Below are 20625 nucleotides of genomic sequence, written 5' to 3' on the forward strand. Positions count from 1 at the left end.
AAAAAAAGACCTAAGTCTGTTAGGTGGAACCTAACCCAAGTTGCCAAAGTATGCCTTGTGCCCAATATCCAGACCTAAGTCATTTTGGAGACTAAGAGCTTCAATGAAGGGGAAAATCTGGGTACTTCTGAGAAAAGATCCTGCGACACAGCCATAGGCGTATGCCACAAATCTTCTGCCAAGCTAGCATTTCTCAACCTCTGTACTACTGACAGTTTGGCCTGGGTATTTCTTTGTTGTAGGTGGTTATCTTGTACATTATAGGATGTTTGGTAGCATATCTAGTCTCTACCCACAAGATGCTGGTAGCACACATACCTACCCTCTTCCCCAGTTGTGACAACCAAAATGTTTGCTAAAACATTACCAAATATCCTCTGGAGAGTAGGGTTACCAGATTTAGCAAATAAAAACACAGATTAAATTTGAATTTCAGATTCAAACTATTGCATGGAGATATCTATACTAAAAAAAAAAATACTTGTTCTTTATCTGAAATTCGAATTTAATCGGGATCCCTATATGTTATTTGTCAACCCTACCTGAGGGGTAAAATCATTTTGTAGAGAACTACTGATCTAAGACACTGCCTCTTTAAATGTGCTGGGAACTCATTACAACACTGATTCTTAAAGGCCCATTCCCAGGGATTCTGACTTACTGGGGCTGGTGCAGTGCCTCTGAATTTTCATTTTTAATGAGTTTCTAAGTGGTGCTAATGGTCGCTGGTCCAGGGAGAAGCCTTAAAGAGTATTGCCCCAGAGATTTTTGCTGGGTGACTATACACTAGAGGAAAGGAAATACCCAATGATTCTGGGAATTATTAGATATTGCTTCCTAAATGACATTGACTCCCAGGGACACAATGTGCCACCAGGTTCAAAAATTCAGAGTAGCAACTTATGGAGATGAGCAGATAGATGGTGTCTTGGCCTAAGTTAGTCTAAACTTGGACCCCACATGGAGTGACAACAATTATGGCAGGAAGCATCAAAGAATCCCCTGGGGCTGCCCTCCCACTCCTGCCTCCTCTGTACCAAGACATGGACCTAAAAGTAACACCACATCCTGAGAGAATTGCAGGGATTAATACCAACAACAAAAATTTCTGATACTGGCGTGGTGATTCCTCCACCCTTGCTAGGTAACTCACCTGTTTAGCTGGTACAAAAGTCAGATGGATCATACTGAATGACATTAGATGATTGTGGTCTTAATCAGGTAGTAATCCCAATTTCAGCAGCCACTCAAGATGTTTTTTCTCTAGTGAAGACAATCAACACAGCACCTGGTACCTGGTATACAACTCTTGACTTATCAAATGTTTTATTTTCCTTTCTAATCAATAAGGAAAATTAAACATAATTTGCATTTATTTCCATATCAGGAAAAACAGTATACATTTATGTTCATTTCCCAGAGCTATAGCCTCTCTCCCACCATCATAATTTAGTTGAGAGGAACCTTGATTGTCTTGATATCCCAGAGGACATCAGGCCAATTCTGTATATTAATGTCACTATGCCAATTGGATCTGGCCAACAGGAAGAAACAAGTATCAAAAATACCTTATTTACATATATGTCAAAGGATGGGAGTTAAATTCCATAAAATTTAATAGGTCTACTACACCAGTGATATTTGTGGAGGCTCCATCATTTGGGGAACATTAGGATAGCCCTCTATAAAATGAGACGTAAGCTTCTGTACCTTGCACTTCACACCATGAAGTAGAAACAAAACAAAAACCCACCATACTTGCTTCTTTCAAACTTGGAAGCAACACATGTCACATGCAGCATGTTGCTCCGAACCATTTCATTTGATAATTTGTAAAGCTACCATTTTTGAGTGGAGTCAGGTATAAAAAACTTCTTGAAGTTTCAAAAGAAGCTGTCTTGCTACTTGAGCCCTAGGACATGGAGTGACAACAATTTGGTAGACCAAATGGTAGTAGAAGTATATTGTTGTAGAGAAAGATTGTATATATGGCTTGAGGCAGGCTCCAGTGGGATTGTCACAGCACAGACCTCTAGGTGTTTAGTAAGACCACACCTCCTCTTATGACATATATTCTCCCCTTGAAAAGGAGCTCCTGGCTTGCTACTGGCCCAAGTTTTTGAGACCGAACACATTACCACACACTACCACATGGCCACATACACTGAACTTCCCATGATGAGCCACAAAGCTGCGTGTGCACAGCAACTTTTCCACTGTCATATGGAAGTAGTATATAGGAGACCAGGTCCTAGCAGGTCCAGGAGCACAAGGAATGTGCATAACCACTTGGCTACAACTACTAAGATATCTTTTTCTACCACTTTCTTGCCTTTTCCTCAACCTATGTGGGAGTCCTCTTGGGGACTTCCCAGTGAGCATTTCACAGAAGGGAATGAAGCATGGGCCTAGTCTTCAGATGGATCTTTACCTGATACTGCACTGACAAAAAGTGAATGTTCACTGTACTATGACCCATTTAGGCATGACCACAGAAAACCATGATTGACAGAAATCCCCCAAGCAGACAGAACTTTGAGGAGTACATCTGGTTGATTGTTTTATGGCCTGAGGTACAAAGACCTATAATTATTTATGGGCAGTGGCTGTTGGATTGGACAGATAGCTAGGAGCTAGATGACAAGATGGACTGCATATGGGCCTCTTGGAATGTGAGAATATTTAAGTGTCAAGTATATATCCAATAGAGGGTATCCATGATTGCAAAGGCTGTCAAAAATCAGATAATCAAGAGGATCTATTTTGCGAATGTAAGGAAGCCTCTTTCTCCAGGCATCCCAATGCTTGCTTAACACATCCACACACAAAGTGGCCATAGTAGCATGGAAGGAAGTGTGAGATAACAACATGGTTTTTAGCTCCCCAAGACCATTTTGCCTTTAACTACTGCTGAGTGCCCAATCTGTCAACAGCAGAAGCCAATACTAAGGTACTGATACAGTACCAATGTCCAGGGTGGCAGGTGACTACCTAGTAGCAGTTGGTTATGATGAACTCTCCTCATCATAAAGGGAACCATTATTTATGTTTTCAGGGATAGCTTCATATTCTGGGTAAAAATTTACTTTCCTTGCCTACAGAGCTTCTGCCATCCCTAGTATCCTGAAGTTACAGGATGTCTAATCCATTGCCATGGTATCCCATATAACTGTCTCTGACTATGGTCATAGGTTATGAAAAAACAGGTTTAGAGATAGGCTCATGCTTTCAAAGTCCTCCATCTTGCAGAAGCTTGATAGAACAGTGATCTGGCCTGTTGAAGTTTCAATTGTAGGGCCAGCTGGTACCCCATGTAATGCTAGGATATTGTCCTACAGCACAGGATGTATGCTATAAACCAGCAGCCAATATTGCACAGAGCCAGAGTGCATAGGTGTGGGGACCATGGAAAAGAATGGTTCTTCTATGCACACTGACTTCCTAAGGTGTTTCTCTACCATGCTAGACATTCTCCTGCCTCCATTTCCTCTACCTAAATTCTTTCCTCCACTCTATTTTTTATTTTTATTTTTTGTTTATTTATTTTGAGAGAGAGAGAGGGCATGAGAAGGGGAGGGGCAGAGTGAGAGGGAGAGCAAGAATCCCAAGCAGGCTCTGTGCTGCCAGCACGGAGCCTGAGGCAGGGCTTGATCCCACAAACTGAGAAATCATGACCTGAGGCAATATCAAGAGTCAGATGCTTAACTGACTGAGCCACCCAGGCATCCCACCTCCACTCTATTTAAAATTGCAAAATCTCCCTCTGTCTTCCTGATTACCCCTTCCCTTACAATGCTTTTCTCTCTAGCCCTTCTCACCTTCTAACATACTATATTATTGATTTCATTATTGTTTATTATCTGTCTTCTCCCAGTAGAAGGTGAACTTTACAAGAGCAGTGTTCTCTATTTCATTCACTCTTCTACCCTTGGTGCCTAGGACAGTGCCTGAAACATAGTAGGCACTCAAAAAATATTTATAAATTGATTTGAATGAGTATCATGAAAGTTCTTGAGGAATAGTAAATAAACATATCTAGTCTATTATCTTTATCTACATTAGGGATTGGTTGGCAAGCTTTTTCTGTAAAAGGCCAGAGAGTAAACACTTGAGGATTGTGGGCCATGCAGTTGCTGTAGCAACCACTCCATTTTGGCACTGTAGCATGAAAGCAGCCATAGACAGGAAGTAAATGAATAGAGGATACATGCAGAAGAAGGAGAGGAATTGCTGAAGGTCTAGGAATTGGGAGACTGAGAAGGGAGTTAATATGGAAAGAAGGGACTTCATACGGAAATACTTTACAGAAATACGTTTGATTCATTTCTTTCTCAGGCCCTTTCATGCCACCATCACAACTAATACTACTGAAGTTAGATTTTCAGTTTGGCTTTGATTTTTGAATATTGTACTTTTATTTTAATTTTTTTTAATGTTTATTTATTTTTGAGACAGAGAGAGACAGAGCATGAACAGGGGAGGGGCAGAGAGAGAGGGAGACACAGAATCAGAAGCAGGCTCCAGGCTCTGAGCCATCAGCCCAGAGCCCGACGCGGGGCTCGAACTCACGGACCATGAGATCATGACCTGAGCTGAAGTCGGACGCTTAACCGACTGAGCCACCCAGGCGCCCCTGAATATTGTACTTTTAAAACTCCCACAGAACCCACTTACTAATACAACCTCCAGGTGGAGCCCTTTCTCTTTTTCTCATTAAGCTGGTTTTATTATAATGGACCCCTGAACATCTTGAGGGTTGGGGGTACCCACCACCACTGCAGATGAAAATACCACTTTTGACTCCCCAAAAACTTAACTACTAATAGCCTGCTGTTTATCGGAAGCTTTACTGATAACATAAACATTTGATTAACACATATTTCATACATTATATACAACAAAGTGAGCTAGAGAAAATGCTATTAAAATCATAAGGAAGAGAGAATACATTTATAGTACTGTACTGTATTTATTGATACTCTAAATTTACATTGTTTATAAGATGAAAAATCTCTCAGTGTCTACATCAATATTGCCTTTTCCTAGAAGTTTTTATTTATTCATTTATTTACTGAGGCAGGGGGAAAGGCAGAAGGAGAAAGAGAATTCCAAGCAGGCTCCACACCTAGCACAGAGGCTGACATGGGGCTCGATCACACGAACCATGAGATCATGACCAGAGCCAAAATCAAGAGTTGGACCCTTAACTAACTGAGCCACCCAGGTGCCCCTTAAGTTCTTATTTAAATTCCAGTTAGTTAACATACAGTGTAATATTAATTTAAGTTGTACAATACAGTGACTCAAACTTCCCAACAGCACCCAGTGCTCATCACAAGTGCACTCCTTAATCCCCATCACCTATTTCACTCACACACACACACACACACACCCTCCCTCTGGACTGATCATTTTGTTTTCTATAGTTAAGAGTCTGTTTCCTGGTTTGTCTCTCTGTTTCCATTGCTCATTTCTTTGTTTCTTAAATTTCACATATGAGCGAAATCATGTGGTATTTGTCTTTCTCTGACTTAGCATTATTCTTTCTAGCTCCATCCACATCATTGTAAATGGCAAGATTTCATTGTTTTTTATAGCTGAGTAATATTCCGTTGCATTTATATACCACATCTTCTTTATCCATTCATCCATTGATGGCCATCTGAGTTCTTTCCATAATTTGGCTATTGTTGATAATGCTGCTATAAACATCAGCGTGCATGTATCCCTTTGAATCAGTATTTTTGTATCCTTTGGGTAAATATCTAGAGTGCAATTGGTGGGTCATAGGGTAGCTCTATTTTTAACTTTTTGAGGAACCCCCATACTGTTTTCCAGAGTGGCTGCACCTCAATATTATCTTATATGATACAAAACACTACAGATGTTATATATATCACTAAAACTAGACTTTAAAAATGCAAAGATAGGGGCGCCTGGGTGGCTCAGTCGATTGAGTGTCTGACTTGAACTCAGGTCATGATCTCACCGTTTGTGAGTTTGAGCCCCATGTCAGGCTCTGTGCTGACAGCTCAGAGCCTGGAGCCTGCTTCGGATTCTGTGTCTCCCTCTCTCTCTGTCCCTCCCCCATCTGTGCTCTGTCTTTCTCTCTCTCTCAAAAATAAATGAACATTTCAAAAATTAACAAAAATGAAAAGATAATGTGAAAAAAATTATTTTTATTTATCAGTATAATCATGCATTGATAATGAAGAAGCAGCAGTATGATTGCTCTGTGGTAGCCTAGTGTAACCAGTATGATTGCTTCGTGATAGCCTAGCTAATATACTAATGAATCAATCACTATAAAATTTTTATGGCATATAGCATTATAGTCATATTCATAATACAGTATTGTCCCCTTTTTTATTTTATTATTTTATTTTTTTTTTGTCCCCTTTTTAAAAAGTAAGCTCTAGGCCCAGTGTGGGGCTTGAACTCACGACCCCAAGATCAAGAATCACATGCTCCACCTACTGAGCCAGGTGTCCCCCCATAATACAGTATTGAAAACAGTGTTACATTTTTTTAAAAAAACACTTACTTGTAATGATAGGCTGATATATACTTATTCTGACTGAGAGACACAGACAGAGACAGAGAAGCATCCAGTACAGTAATGTAATCTGCTGAAGGCAAAGTTGTAAAACAGTAAGAAAGCCAGCACAATATTAATTTTACATTAAATATCACTCATGTTATGCCTGTGTAAGGATAGGCTATCCACTTCCATACAATTCTTGCACACAATGTTCTACATGATGAACGATGAACGCTCAGGCAATGATGATAATGACACGAAATGTCTCAATACAGCTCTTGTTATACAGTTACTAGATCTTCACAAAAAGACACACACAGACATACACAACAGATATTTAGTAACTGTACATCATGATGATTATTTCTATTCATTAAGTGGATGTGGATCATCACAGAGGTCTTCCTTATCTTCACGTTGAGTAGGCTGAAGAGGAGGAAAGAGAGGTTGGTTGGTCTTGTTGTGTCAGGGGAGACACAGATGGGGGAGGTAGAAGGGAAGGCAGGAGAGGCAGGCACACTAGGTGCAACTTTATGGAAACACATGTAATTTCTGTCCGACTTTCATGCTTCTTCCTTTCTCTAAAAATGTTTCTATATACTACCAGTCCTCTTCCACCATTTGTTTTAGTTTCAGTGCCCATATCACAGAGGTTCCATGCTGTAAAAGAACTCCAAAGCAGTCTTGGATAGTCAGAACTTTCTGCCAGATTGTTTAATGCCAGTCTGTTTTCTGGCACTGCTTTTTTTACATCTTCCTCCTCGTCATCTGGCACTGGTTTGGAAGCACTCATGTCCATTGAGTCGTCTTCTGTTAATTCCTCTGGTGTGATGTCTGTTAGCTCTTAAATTTCCCAAGATCCAGATCTTGAGACCCTTCACCACAACCACCCTCCACCTTTTTTGCCATATCTACAATCTCTCTCATGATTTCCTTGGCTCTGTTGTAAACTCTGTGAGGTCAGGCACAGCATCTGGGCAGTTTCTGTAGCAGGAATTTATTGTTTGGGGCTTGATGGCTTTCGTGGCTTTTTCTGTAACAACAATGGCATCTCCAATGATGTAATCCTTCTAGACTTTCATGATATTCTCTCTATTGTAGTTCTCTTCCATAGTATTGACAATCCTTTCCCTAAAGTACTGTGTGTAATGAACTTTAATGATCCTTATGACTCCATGATCTAGAGGTTGAATTAGAGCCATTGTGTTTGAGGGCAAGTAGACCGCTTCAACATCTCATGGGGTTCTGAGTAGACAGGCATTGTCCAAAATCAAAAGAATGTTAAAAGGCAGTCCCTTGCTGGCAAGGTACTTCCAGACTTCAAGAACAAAGTATTGATGGAACAAATCCAGAAAAAGGAACCAATCCTTGTCCAGGCTTTCTTGTAGTACAACCAAAACAGTAGCAGCTGGTGTTTATCTTTCCCCTTCAAGGCTTGGGGATTATCAACTTTATAGATAAGGCAGTTCTGATCATAAACCCGACTGCATTTGCACAAAATAGAATTAGCCTATGCCTTCCTGCCTCAAATCCTGGTGCTTGCTTCTCTTCCTTACTAATAAATGTCCTTTGTGACACTTTTTTCAGAATAGGGCACTTTGGTCTGCATTAAAAACCTGTTAAGGCAGATGTCCTTTCTCCTCAATGACTTTTTTTTCTAAGTTTTATTTTATTTATTTGAGAGAGACAGAGACAGAGTGAGTGGGGGAGGGGTAGAAGACAGAGAGAGAATCCTAAGCAGGCTCCACACTGCCAGTGCAGAGCCCAGCACGGGGCTTGAACTCACAAACCGTGAGACCACAACCTGAGCTGAAACCAAGATGCTCAGCCGACTGAGCCACCCAGGCACCCCCTCAGTGATTTTTTTAAACTGTGTCTGAGAATGCATCTGGCTGCCTCTTGGTTGGTGCTTCTCCTGCTTTCTTGACATTTTTCAAGCCAAACTTCTTGTTCAAATGATCAAATCATCCTTTGCTGGCATTAAATCCTCCAATTTTAGATCTTTCTGCTTCCTTTTGCTTCAAGTTTTCATATAATGACCTCACTTTTTCTCAAATCATATTTGAGTCTATAGGTACGCCTTTCTTACACTAATCCTGTACCCAAATAAGAGCTGCATTTCAATAGGAGATAAAAAGGTATTTTGCAACAAGTACAAAGTTTTCACCCCCGTTGGTGTAGCTCCAGTGACAGCTTCATGAATTTCCTTTTTTTTTTTTTTTTTTTTTTTTTTTTTTACTATGTTCCTTACACTGGATTCATTTATCTTGAAATGCAGGCAACCACACTGCAGACCTCAATCTACATGTAGTACATATCAAGCAGCTCAACTTTTTCTTGTCATGTCATGACTTTCCTCTGCTTCTTAGAAGCACTTTGAGCATCACTAGTGGCACTTTGCATGGGTCCCATGGCACTATTCAAGGTTTATAGTGTGGCACTAAGCATGGTGAAAAACATGCAAGAACCTCAAGAGAAAACATTTTACTGTGATTCACAATATACTGGAGAGAAAACCCAGTCATATGAAGACCATCATCACGAACAGCATTCGAAGTGGATACTGGCAACACTTAAGCTCACCATCACAGCTAGGAGAGATGGATACAAAATTCTTGCATAGTATAGTATGTGCTACAGTTAATTTTACATAGTTATGATTTAATCCTGCATCTTCGCATTTGGTTACATTTCTTTTGACCGTAAACGGCACCATGTATGGTCTGCATTTGTGTGCATCAGTTTTGATAAATTTTAACCTTTTATAATACATTTGTGTATATTTTATGGTAGTAAGTGACAAAATAGTATCTACGTATATTTTATGCTTTCATGACGTATCTAACTTCTTTATTTTTTGATATATATAGGCAATGCAGTTCATCTATGAGTTTTTTTCGAATTGTTACAAATCTCCAAAAATTTTCCAATATAATTATCTAAAAAATCCATGTATAAGTAAACTCCCACAGTTCAAACTCATGATGTTCAAGAGTATACTGTAGTTTATTCCACAAATATTTACTGGGCATCTATGATGTGCCAAGAACTAAGTGTTAGGATATAGCTTTGACTTAGACAAAGACCCTATCCTCAGGAAGCTTACATTCTATGAAGACAGATGATCAAATATATATATAGTCACTTCAGAGAGTGATATGTGATACAAGGAAGTTACAAAGAGTAATGGGAGTCCTCCTTGAAGAAATACCACTTTTTAAGCTGAAAACTGAATAAGAACCAGCCATGCACTGTGGTAAAATATCTATAACATAAAATTTACCATTTTTAAAGTTTATTTTATTTTGACAGAGAGCACAAGTAGGGGAGGGGCAGAGAGACAGGGAAAGGGAGAGAATCCCAAGCAGGCTCCACACTCTCAATGAGGAGCCCGATGTGGGGCTTGAACTCACAAACTGTGAGATCATGACCTGAGCTGAAGTCGGACGCTTAACTGACTGAGCCACCCAGGCACCCCCAAATTTACCATTTTTTAGGAGTAGAGTTTTGTGACATTAAGTACATTAACATTGTTGTGCATCCATTACTACCACCCATCTCCAGAACTTCTCTCATTTCCCCAAACTGAAACTCTGCACACGCTAATCAATAACTCCTCACTCCCCAGTGGCCCCAGTGGCAACCACTATTCTCTTTTCTGTTTCTATGAATTCAACTCCTATTAGGTACCTCATATAAGTATAATCATACAGTGTTTGTCCTTTGATGACCAGCATATTTCACTTAGCGTAATATCACCAAGTTTCATCCATGTGTCAGAACTTTTAAGATGACTATTCCATTGTAAATTTATACCACATTTGTGGTATTCTTCTGGTGTTCATCTTTGTGCTTTTGTGAATAATGTTGCTATGAATAGAAGTATAAAATGTCTATTTGAGTGCCTGCTTTTAATTCTTTTAGTGTATACCCAGAAGTGATCATATTAAAAATTAATCATGTTTAATTTTTTGAGGAACTGCTAAACTGTTTTCCATAGCAGCTAACACTGTTTTACATTCCTTCCAGCAAAGCACAAAGGTTGCAGTTTCTTCAGATCCATACCAGCTCTTGTTTTGTGCCTTTTATTATATTATTATTATTATGGCTATCTATTGAGTATGAAGTGGTATCTCACTGTGGTTTTGATTTATATTTCCTTAGTGATTAGTAATGCTAAGCATCTTTTCATGTGCTTATTGGCCATTTGTATATCGTCTTTGGAGAAATGTCTGTTCAAGTCCTTCACCCTTTTTTAATTGGATCGTTTGGCTTTTGTTGTTAAGTTGTAGGAATTCTTTATATATTCTACATATTAACTCCTTATTAGATGATTTGCAAATATTTTCTGCCATTATGTGGGTTGTCTTTTTACTTTAGTAATGTCCTTTGATACACAGAAGTTTTTAATTTTGAAGAAGTCCAATTTATCTAGTTTTTCTTTTGTTGCCCGTGCTTTGGTATCATTTCCAAGAAATCGCTGCCAAATCCAGCATCATGAAGCTTTTCTCCTATGTTTTCATCTAAGAGTTTTGTACTCTTTACTTTCATGTCTAGGCATGTGGTTCATTTTGACTTAATTTTTTCTGTGGTGCAAGATAAGGGTCTGACAGTCCTTTTGCACGTGGATGTCCAATTTTCTTAGCACCATTTTTTCCAAAAGACTGTCTTTTCCACATTGAATGGTCTTGACACCCTTGTCAGAAATCGTTTGTGCACACACATTAGAGCTTATCTGGGGGCTCTCCACTCTATTTCATTGGTCTGTATGTTCTTCTTTATGTCAGTACCACAGTTTTTTGATTAATGTCATTTTGTCGAGGTTAGAGTTTTAAATCAGAGGTCACAGCAATTTCAAAGAACTAGAGTAGGGATCAGTAAACTTTTTCTGTAAAGGGCCAGATAGCAAATATCTGGGGCTTCACAGGCCATGTGGTCTCTGTCATAATTACTCTACCCTGCTATTATAACACTAAAGTAGCCATAAACAAGACGCACTCAAAGGGTCGCAAGTGTGTTCCAATAAAATTGTATCTATAGTAACAGGTGGCAGGACAGATTTGCCCCAAAGGCAGCAGTTTGACACTCTGGGCTGGAGGCCACAGTTGGACCATTTTCAAAGGTCCAAAGGAAGGCAAGTGTGACCAGAATAAAGGTTAGAGAGGAGAAAGGTGAGATTGGAGAGATAAGTAAGAGCCAGATCACAGAAACCTATAGACCACAAGAGGATTTGATTGTTCTCCCTCACCCATTCACTCACCAAACATCTATCAGGGGCCTACTGGGAGCCAGAGGCTGGGACTACATAGGAGTTAGGCTCAGTCCTCAACCTCAAGGGGTTTCAATATAGGGAAGAGGTGTAAGCTAAGGAGTTTTAGTACAGATCAAATTTCCTTTCTGATTCATGACATATGCTCCATTCCATCACCTGAACCATGGGAGCTGCTCTGAGTTTACCCTACTGCTTTGGTTCAAGCCTTTATTAATTCTCTCCAGGATGATCACAAACAGTCCATTCAAACAGCCTCTGCCTGTAGCCTCACCATCTTCCAAACTACCCTCCAAACTGCAGCATTAAACTCCTAAAATGTAATTATGATTGTACTCCCCACCTTCAAACTATATTGATGGCTTTCATCACTATTAGAGTTAAGTCCAAATCCTGAGGATGACACAAAAGGCCATGAATGACCAAGCTCTTCCCAACTTCTCAGCATCGTCTGCTCTCTCTCCCCTTGGTGGGAAGTGCTAACTGACAGCCTGGGACATCGACTCACACAAATAACATAAGAGCACGTTTGGCTCATGATTAAGTCATGGGTAACATCTACATCAAAGAACATCTGATATGTGTGTGAATTCTCGTTGCTCTTGTTTCCATTGTAAAGTATAATTATGAATTGAGCAAGACTTAGTAATAAAAGAGCAAATTTGTATAGAGAGAGCCTGGCACTGCTAAGCCATTTAATCCTCACAACTCTCTTCTAAGGTAGTAGTGTCATTGTCTCCATTTTACAGATTAGGAAACTGAGGCACAGAAGGGTTAACTTCCCCAGAATTACACAGCTTGTATAAGTGAGGGCATCAATATTCAGACTCAGGAATTCTGGCTCTATAATCTGTGCTATTAAGCACATTAAGCTCCCTCACTAAACCATGAAGATGTTATTTTAAAATACTGACTGCGGCACCTGGGTGGCTCAGTCTTTTGAACATCCGACTTCGGCTCAGGTCATGGTTTGTGGGCTCGAGTCCTCCATCAGGCTCTGTGCTGACAGCTCAGAGCCTGGAGCCTGCCTTGGACTCTGTCTCCCTCTCTCTCTGCTCCTCCCCCGCTCACTCTCTGTCTCTCTCTCCTTCAAAAATAAATAAACATTAAAAAATATATATTAAAATACCTACTGAAGGGGTGCCTGGCTGGTTCAGTCAGTAGAGCATGCAACTCTTGATCTTGGCGTTGTGAGTTCGAGCCCCATGATGGGTGTAGAGATTACTTAAAAACAGAATCTTAAAAAAAATTAAAAGATAAAATAAAATAAAATAAAATAAAATAAAATAAAATAATACTGAAGCTGTGCCCATAGTCTAAAAGCATGGTCTCTGGCTAGCAGCATTAGGTTCATCTGGAAGCTTATTAGAAGTGCAAATTCTCAGGCCTGATCCCCGACCCACTGAGTCAGAGTCTCTGGAGGTAGGGCCCAGGAATCTGAGTTTTAGCAGGCTCCCCAGGTGATTTTTAAGCATGACAAAGTTTGAGATTCACTGCTCTAAAACATTTATTCCTGTGCAGTAAAGGCCTTAATGGAGGCAAAGCTTAAGACCAACATGAGAATAATTTTGACAAAAGAAGTAGAAAGCGAATTCTTTTTAATGTACAAAGCTTTCAAATTATGTCATAAAAAAAAGATCCTACTACAGAACAATATAGGTTGTCAAAGGTCCTGAGAGGATGCTTGAAAGGATGAGTAAAAGTACATGATAAACCTGAACTTCAAGCAATCAGGCCCAGGTCAAATCCACACACCTACTAACCTGCTGTGTGTCTTTTAGCAATTGCTTAACCAGAGCCTCAATTTCTTAACTGTCAGGGTAAAATAGTAATCCCCTTGACCTATACCCCACGATGTTTGTGAAAATCAAGTGAGATAATGTATGTGACAATGCTTTGTATGGAAGGATAACGTGGTTCATTTTCTGCTGCAACTCATTACAATAGAATAGATGCATCTTCCCTGCTACTCAGGAAGTGGATAGGAGTTCGAGTCTTGCAGTGACTTAAGAGAATTCTCTTTAGTGTAGGTTGTACGAGATACACAGCTGGAATGAGGGGTTGCTCTGGCCTTGACAAGACAGGAAAAGGGAGAAGTGTCCTCACTGAGAAAATGGGGCCAGAGCATTGGCAGATGGTGGTAGAAATACCATTATATATCTCTGAACTCATCGGTAGCTTTATAATTTCTCCTCCCATAAATATTTCATTAAAACCTGCAATAGCTTAGGCCAATATTCAGTCCTGTGCATTCTTACGGCCTAGCATTTGCTATTATATGGGCTGTTTACAGTAGCTTCTGTTCTGATTGGTCAACGTTTGTGCCTCTCAGGTTGTTAAAATTTTAAATATCACCTCTGGTTATACTCCATAATAGAAAGAAATGTTATTTGAAGTTTATTTCAAACAGAAGCAATTCTCCCCTTTCTGGGTGGTTGAATGGGTTCATCCTGGGCTTCACCAGGCCTGTCTATTCCTCTGAACTTTGATTCCATTGCATAATCCTCAACTTAATGACAAATAGTTTCAGCATGTTCATTCATCAAAACAACAAAATTTATATTTACTTATTCTGTTTCTAGCACATTTCTCTGGCTGAGGAAGACACAAGCTACCATTCTGGAAGGACTCTCATGCATGTGTGGGTAAGAATTTGATATCTAGGGTGGGTTTCTTTTATTCATTTTGCAAAGCTAGGATATCCCAGGCCACCACTCTCTTTTCTTTCCCCCTTCTTTTCTCCCATTGCTATTTTCTCCCTTCAACTAGGGACAGAATAGGTACACTTCCAATCTATTCATTTTTTTCCTTTTGGATTGTCTCTTGGATTAAAAGTGACTTTCAGATAAATGTGAATCACTTAAGATGGAGCTACTATTGGGAGAGTTTAAAGGCCTCTCATAAGAAAACAAAACCTAGTAATTATATTCCTTACTCGAACTGACTTTAAACCATGTAATAGATTCCTGTATCCTACACTCTTCACCTCGAAATGGTAGGTGGTAGGGGCACCAGTTATTTTTCAAGCATGCATAATTTTTAATTGAAGCTGAAATGTTCAAAGTGACCAGTAGCTATACTGGTTGAGGCATGACATGGACACTTAATCCCAAAAATTACAACACTTAAAGATTTCTGGCTCTGCTGAATGTGACCCATGCAGTGTAAGGAGCAGCCCAACATTCTCTCTCACTTGGGGTGACTTTGCTTCCCACATCTAGAACCTGTTTAACAGAAACCCCAAATTCTAGAGACAGTCTGCTAAAGCAGGTACAACCAGGGCAGGGAAGGTGATTGATTTTCTTTTCAGGTGCTCTACATGAATCATGTACTGGGTTAAGTCCCTTCATTCCACCAGCATCCCCCAATCCTTTTCCCCCGAAAAGCAAAAAGCCTAGAGGATTTAAGGCCTTGTTACTCAAGGCATGGTCCATGAACCAGCAGATCTGAGGTTGCCTGCAAGCCTGCAGAAATGCAGGGTCTCAGGCCCAAACCAGACCCACAGAACTCTGCTTTTTAACTAAATGTCCAGGTGATTCATATTCACGTTAAAGTATGAGAAGTACTGGTTTATGTGACGAATTTGTTAAAGCCCATACCAAAATAGAACCAAGATTCTCTACTTAGTTTGAACACTTGAAAAATTAAAAACAGATGACTCACTTCACTTTTGATGTGTGATGCTCGAAGGAAAGCAGCCTGAGCCTTGGTAGAGAGGAAGTGGTGATACTGAGAAGACTTCTCTCCTTACAGGTTCTCCCATAGACACTGCAGCTCTTTAAAGTTCCAGGACCTTCCCTTTGCCAGTCCTCAGGAGGCAAGAGAAAGAATCAGAGGAAATGGAACAGTTCCTCAGCCAGGTCCTGCAACAACCAGGAAGACGGAGGCTTTCCAGAAAAACTAGCCTTGAGGAAATGTCCAGGGTAAAATGAACGGTTCTCATACCTCCTTGAGTTCCTTTCTTCTCCACCATCAGCTAGTTATTACCCACATTTCTTTCTCGACCACTAGGATTCAAACTGATGACCTAATGCCTCCAATCAGCCTGGGATCCATTTCCAGCGTTCCTGGCAAGAGGATGGGAAAGGGAGAAAATGCACGAGTCAGAAAGATATTTTTATCTTTCTCTTTGCACGACAGAATCCTGACAACAGTATCTCTGACACAAGCAACAACTTGAGGAAGGGTCAAAACCAATCCTAGCAAATAATTTTGCTCTGTGTAAACTTCCTGTCTTTTGCCAGCTCTGACGAAATCGGGGGGTCTCCTCTCATAGGCCCTGCCTTCTGGCAAAAAAGTACAAGCAGGAAGACAACAGATTTGAAAGGAAGTGAAAGAAAACAAAGCAAAGACAGTGTTAGGTTTCAGGGCAAAGACCCACCAGAGATCCGAAGAGGAAACAGAGGCTATATTTAGAACACGCTAGCCTGCTAATGTTCTCCTTTTCTAAGCCAGAAATAGAATAGGAAGGTAAGACCATATTAGATAGGCATTTTGTATTCTGAAAACATGATGATGTCAAGTGAAATAATAGGACATTTGCACAGTTGACCATTTTGCTGTGCTGTAAGCATGGCAAAGCAGAGATATCTTGTCTGGAATATAATTAAGCAAAGCATGTGTGCATTATACTAGTGATGCGATTGTATATGGGCAAGGCCTAAAGGTAAAAAGTAGTGCAAAATTGCAAACTTCCTCATCAATGGTACGTTTAAAAGAAATGCTGATAAATCCATAGACATGGCTGAAATTTTATTGCAAGGTTTATTCTAAACCAAATAGGGCTAACTTTGCAAATACAATTTTAAGGATAATTTAAATACATATTAAAAATAAGTAATGATGATTCTAAGAATCAGCTAGGCACTGTTGGGGAAAAAAATGGAATGTAAGACATGGTCCCTGTACTCCAGGAGCTGACATCAAGTTTGTGTAGAAAAGACTAACACACATGACCTATAACAGCCAAGCTGGCTGAATTCCATATTGGTTCAGGTGGTATCGAGGGGAGAAGAGACAACCCAGCATAGACTGTGGACCCTGGATCTTCACTTCCCACTGATACAGACCTATGGTCAACTTGGCTAAGGTGACCCAGTGAACTCTTAGCAAGGCTCAGAGTAACTGGACTCAAGCTCTCATGATTTCCCCTTATTACAGAGCAATAAATGTTAGATAAATCCTTGCTTAAGAAGTCACTGAAGCTTCTTTTCCACTGAGGCAGATCTAAGTGATCTCAATTTAGGAAATTCATATTGCTTCTTTGACAAAAGGGAACACAAATTTTCATTTTAAAGTTTTCTCCCATGTTTCATGTAATGTAATTTTATGTTATTAAATATGCTATTAAGACAATAGTAATTCAATAAGGAAAGGAGAAAAAGAAAAGGAAGGAAGGTAGCAGGAAGAGAGAGGTCAAAAGAGGAAGGGAGGGAGGAAAGAAGGAAAGAAGGAAAGAAATTAGCATCAAGTTGTTTACCAGAAAGGATATGGTTAAATAAAATGTAGCGCAGGCATACAAGGGAGTATTCAACAGTTTAAAAGAATGAGGTAGAAATATATGTATTGTCTTGACAAAGAAAGACCTCCAAAATAAATTAATTGTAAAAAGCAAATTGCTAATTAACACAGGACATACAAAATGTTAAAACACATGCACATCCTCACAAAACAAAATTACATGTTTTTATAGGTACCCATATAAAAAAACTTACATGGGTTTTTTTTTTAATGTTTATTTTTGAGAGAGAGAGACAGAGTGCGAGCAAGGGAGGGGCAGAGAGAGAGAGGGAGACACAGAATCCGAAGCAGGCTCCAGGCTCTGAGCTTGTTGCACAGAGCCTGATGTGGAGTTCCAACCCACAAACCGTGAGATCATGACCTGAGCCGAAGTCTGGCGTTTAACTGACTGAGCCACCCAGGCACGCTTATGTGGGTTTTTTATTAAAAAAACAAAAACAAAAACAAAAAACAAAAACAAAAAAACAACTTCTAGAGAATCATGACCCAAAATGGCAGCAATCTCTGGGCAGTATGGGATTAGGAGGTGGGGATGCTTTGTTGACAACATACATCTCTGTTGTTTAATGTGTATTCATACTTTCCTATTTCTCTTAGAGTAAAAGCCAAAGACCTTTACAATCTGTATCTCCCACCTCTACTTTTCTGATCTCATTTTCCCTTTGCTAGCTGTAATATAGCCAGACCTATCTCCTTGCAGTACCTCAAATACACATACACTGACCCATCTCAGAGTCTTTGCATTTCCTGTTCCCTTTGCCCAGGATGCTCTTCCCCTATTATATATATGGCTCATTCCTTCATTCCCTTCAAGCTTTTCTTCAAATGGTAACTTCTCAATTAGGCCTGCCCTGACCTCCTAACTTAAAATTGCAATTCCTTTTTTTTTCTTTAATTTATTTTGAGAGAGAGAGAGAGAGAGAGAGAGAGAATCTCAAGAAGGTTCCACACTGTCAGCAAGGAGCCTGATATAGGGCTCAATTTTATGAACCGTGAGATCATGACCTGAGCCGAAATCAAGAGTCAGTCAGAAGCTTAACTGACTGAGCCACTCAGGCGCCCCTGCTAGCATTCTTGATCTGCCTCATCTTATTTTTGATGATAGCACTTATCACCTTTTAACATGTAATTTCCCTATTAATTATGTTTGCTTTTCTCCTTCCACTAGCATGTAAGCTCTATGAGGGCATGGATTTTTATTTGCTTTGTTCATAAAAAAAATCCTTAGTCCCCAGAATTGTGTCAAGTATACCACTGGACAGAGGCTTGATAAAGTGTACTTAATAAAGTCACAAATTTTCACAAGAATATATTCATGTATTTTTTGTATATGCTTAAGAATCAAAGATAACCACCAATCTCAAACAAAAAAACCAACTTCTAAAAACTTAGAATAAAATGCCTGAGGCCCTCCTGGGTTCTGTGGAACAAGATTTGAAAATCGCTGGCTCCAAGCTAAATAAGATAGAACACAGGAGACAGAAACTTACTGAATGGAAGTCCTTCCATTGACTTACCACACTATCTAACTATGTGTATTATTTTGCAGTCAACTAGGAGTAAACTGACAGTTCCTAGAACCTCTGTGAAATCACCAGCTATTTTTTTACGGAGACAGAGGGCAAGTATTTCTTATAAGGGCAACACTGTGCCAAAGGTGACAAGTTGTGGCAAAAATCATGTTTGTTAATTCTTCATTTCTTTCAAAAAGTGTATATCTATAAGAATGTAGGTGCAATTTAATCCCCAATCTTGTTTAAGCAGGTTGACCGAAGTCCTTAGAACTGGAAAGAGGGAAAGGTTGAAAGCAGCCAGCACCATCCCTGCTTCAAAGAACAGAAGTCTTTTACATACACAGATGATTCTTATCAGAATCAGTGGATTCCTTGGAGAGGAATCCACTCCAAGTTACCAAGGGATGGAAGTAAGGAAGGCGGTCCCAGATAAATATTTTGCCAGTCCTATTTTTTCTTGTCTTTAACCATTTCTCAGGGGTCTGAGAGGCAGTAACAGAGACCACTTCTTAGCTTAGCCATTGGAAATCATGAAAGGGCCTTTTCTAGTATCCCAAACTTTTTGTTTTCTAGCTACTGGTTTGTAATGGAGTCTTCAGAACTCTGTAGAATGAATCCAGAGAAATTTGTGATAATCTATCCCTATGTTCCAGGGTATGGAACAGTTGCTCCAAATTTCCTTTAAGGCTTACAAGTAAACCAAGACTTAGCAACTGTTTATTAAGAGTCAAAAATTCTATGTTCCATATCTTTATTATCAAGGCTCAAAATGATTATTTACAAGTTCCTCAGAACTCACAGCTTTGGTTTCTCATTTCATCAATTATAAGCTTCTGAGAGTTAAGGACCTCATTTGGGGCTTTTGTAGTCTAACAGCATGGTTCTGTTCACACAGTAATTATTTAACTAAGGCTTTATAATCAGCATTATAAAACAAATGACAATATAAACTGAGCCTATAAACATCACCCAAAATAAAATCATACTTGGGGCACCTGGGTGGCTCAGTCGGTTAAGTGTCCAACTACAGCTCAGGTCATGATCTTGCGGTTGGTGAGTTCAAGTCCCGCATCGGGTTCTGTGCTGACCGCTTGGAGCCTGGAGCCTGCTTCGGATTCTGTGTCTCCCTCTCTCTCTGTCCCTCCTCTACTTGTCCAAGCGCTCTCGCTCTCTCTCTCTCTCTCTCTCAAAAATAAATATATAAACATTAGAAAAAATAAAATTACACTTGTAGCAGAATCTCGAAATGCCAAATCTGCCTCGGTGGCTGCTTCCAAATTTTAAAAGCCAAACAGCACACTAGAAAGTTAGTAACTATGACAAATTGTCTTTGTTAACTCTTCATACTTGTTATGTACTGAACTGGTGACACAAGAAGCTCTAAGAGAGGAAAGCTCACATCAAAGGAAGTATTTTTATTTGGCAGACTGACCCCACCTCTCTTTATTGCCTGGTACATTTGTGCTGTTAATAAACATTCAGAATCTGAGAATTCAAGGTACAATAAAGTTTATGATTGGTGTCTAGATCAGTTCCCTAGAGAAGAGAGACTCTCTAGATGGCAACACTGCCTGGTTCTTCCTTTTCTTCGCAAGGCTGAAGATCTAGACACGAAATACAGTACATTTTATATATATTTTACATAATCATGCATTTGTGCATTTGTATAGATCTGCTGTGGCAGAGAAGGCAAGGGAAAGTGGCATAAGGGAAGGAGAGTTTGAAACAGCAAAAATTAGAAACAATGTGCCCCACAAGAGGGGAACGCAGCATAAACTATA

At 39.7% G+C, this 20625-nt stretch overlaps 1 protein-coding gene across 2 annotated transcripts in view; it reads right to left on the reverse strand.

The window, feature by feature from the left end:
• Window positions 1-16062, reverse strand: part of ABCG2 (ATP binding cassette subfamily G member 2 (JR blood group)) — a 131123-nt gene extending 115061 nt beyond the window's left edge. Inside the window, exons 1-2 of one of the 2 annotated variants that reach the window (XM_078445921.2) lie at window positions 15756-16062; window positions 15474-15619 (exon numbers count right to left, since the gene is read on the reverse strand). The gene's annotated coding sequence lies outside the window, so the exon portion shown is untranslated. Of the gene's footprint in view, window positions 1-15473; window positions 15620-15755 lie in introns of those variants that run through there. The other variant, XM_078445924.2, reaches the window with a different exon arrangement.
• Between the last annotated feature and the right edge of the window lie 4563 nt (window positions 16063-20625).

Source organism: Panthera onca, chromosome B1, assembly GCF_046562875.1.
Source record: "Panthera onca isolate mPanOnc1 chromosome B1, mPanOnc1 haplotype 2, whole genome shotgun sequence".
Classification (NCBI taxonomy): Eukaryota; Metazoa; Chordata; class Mammalia; order Carnivora; family Felidae; genus Panthera; species Panthera onca.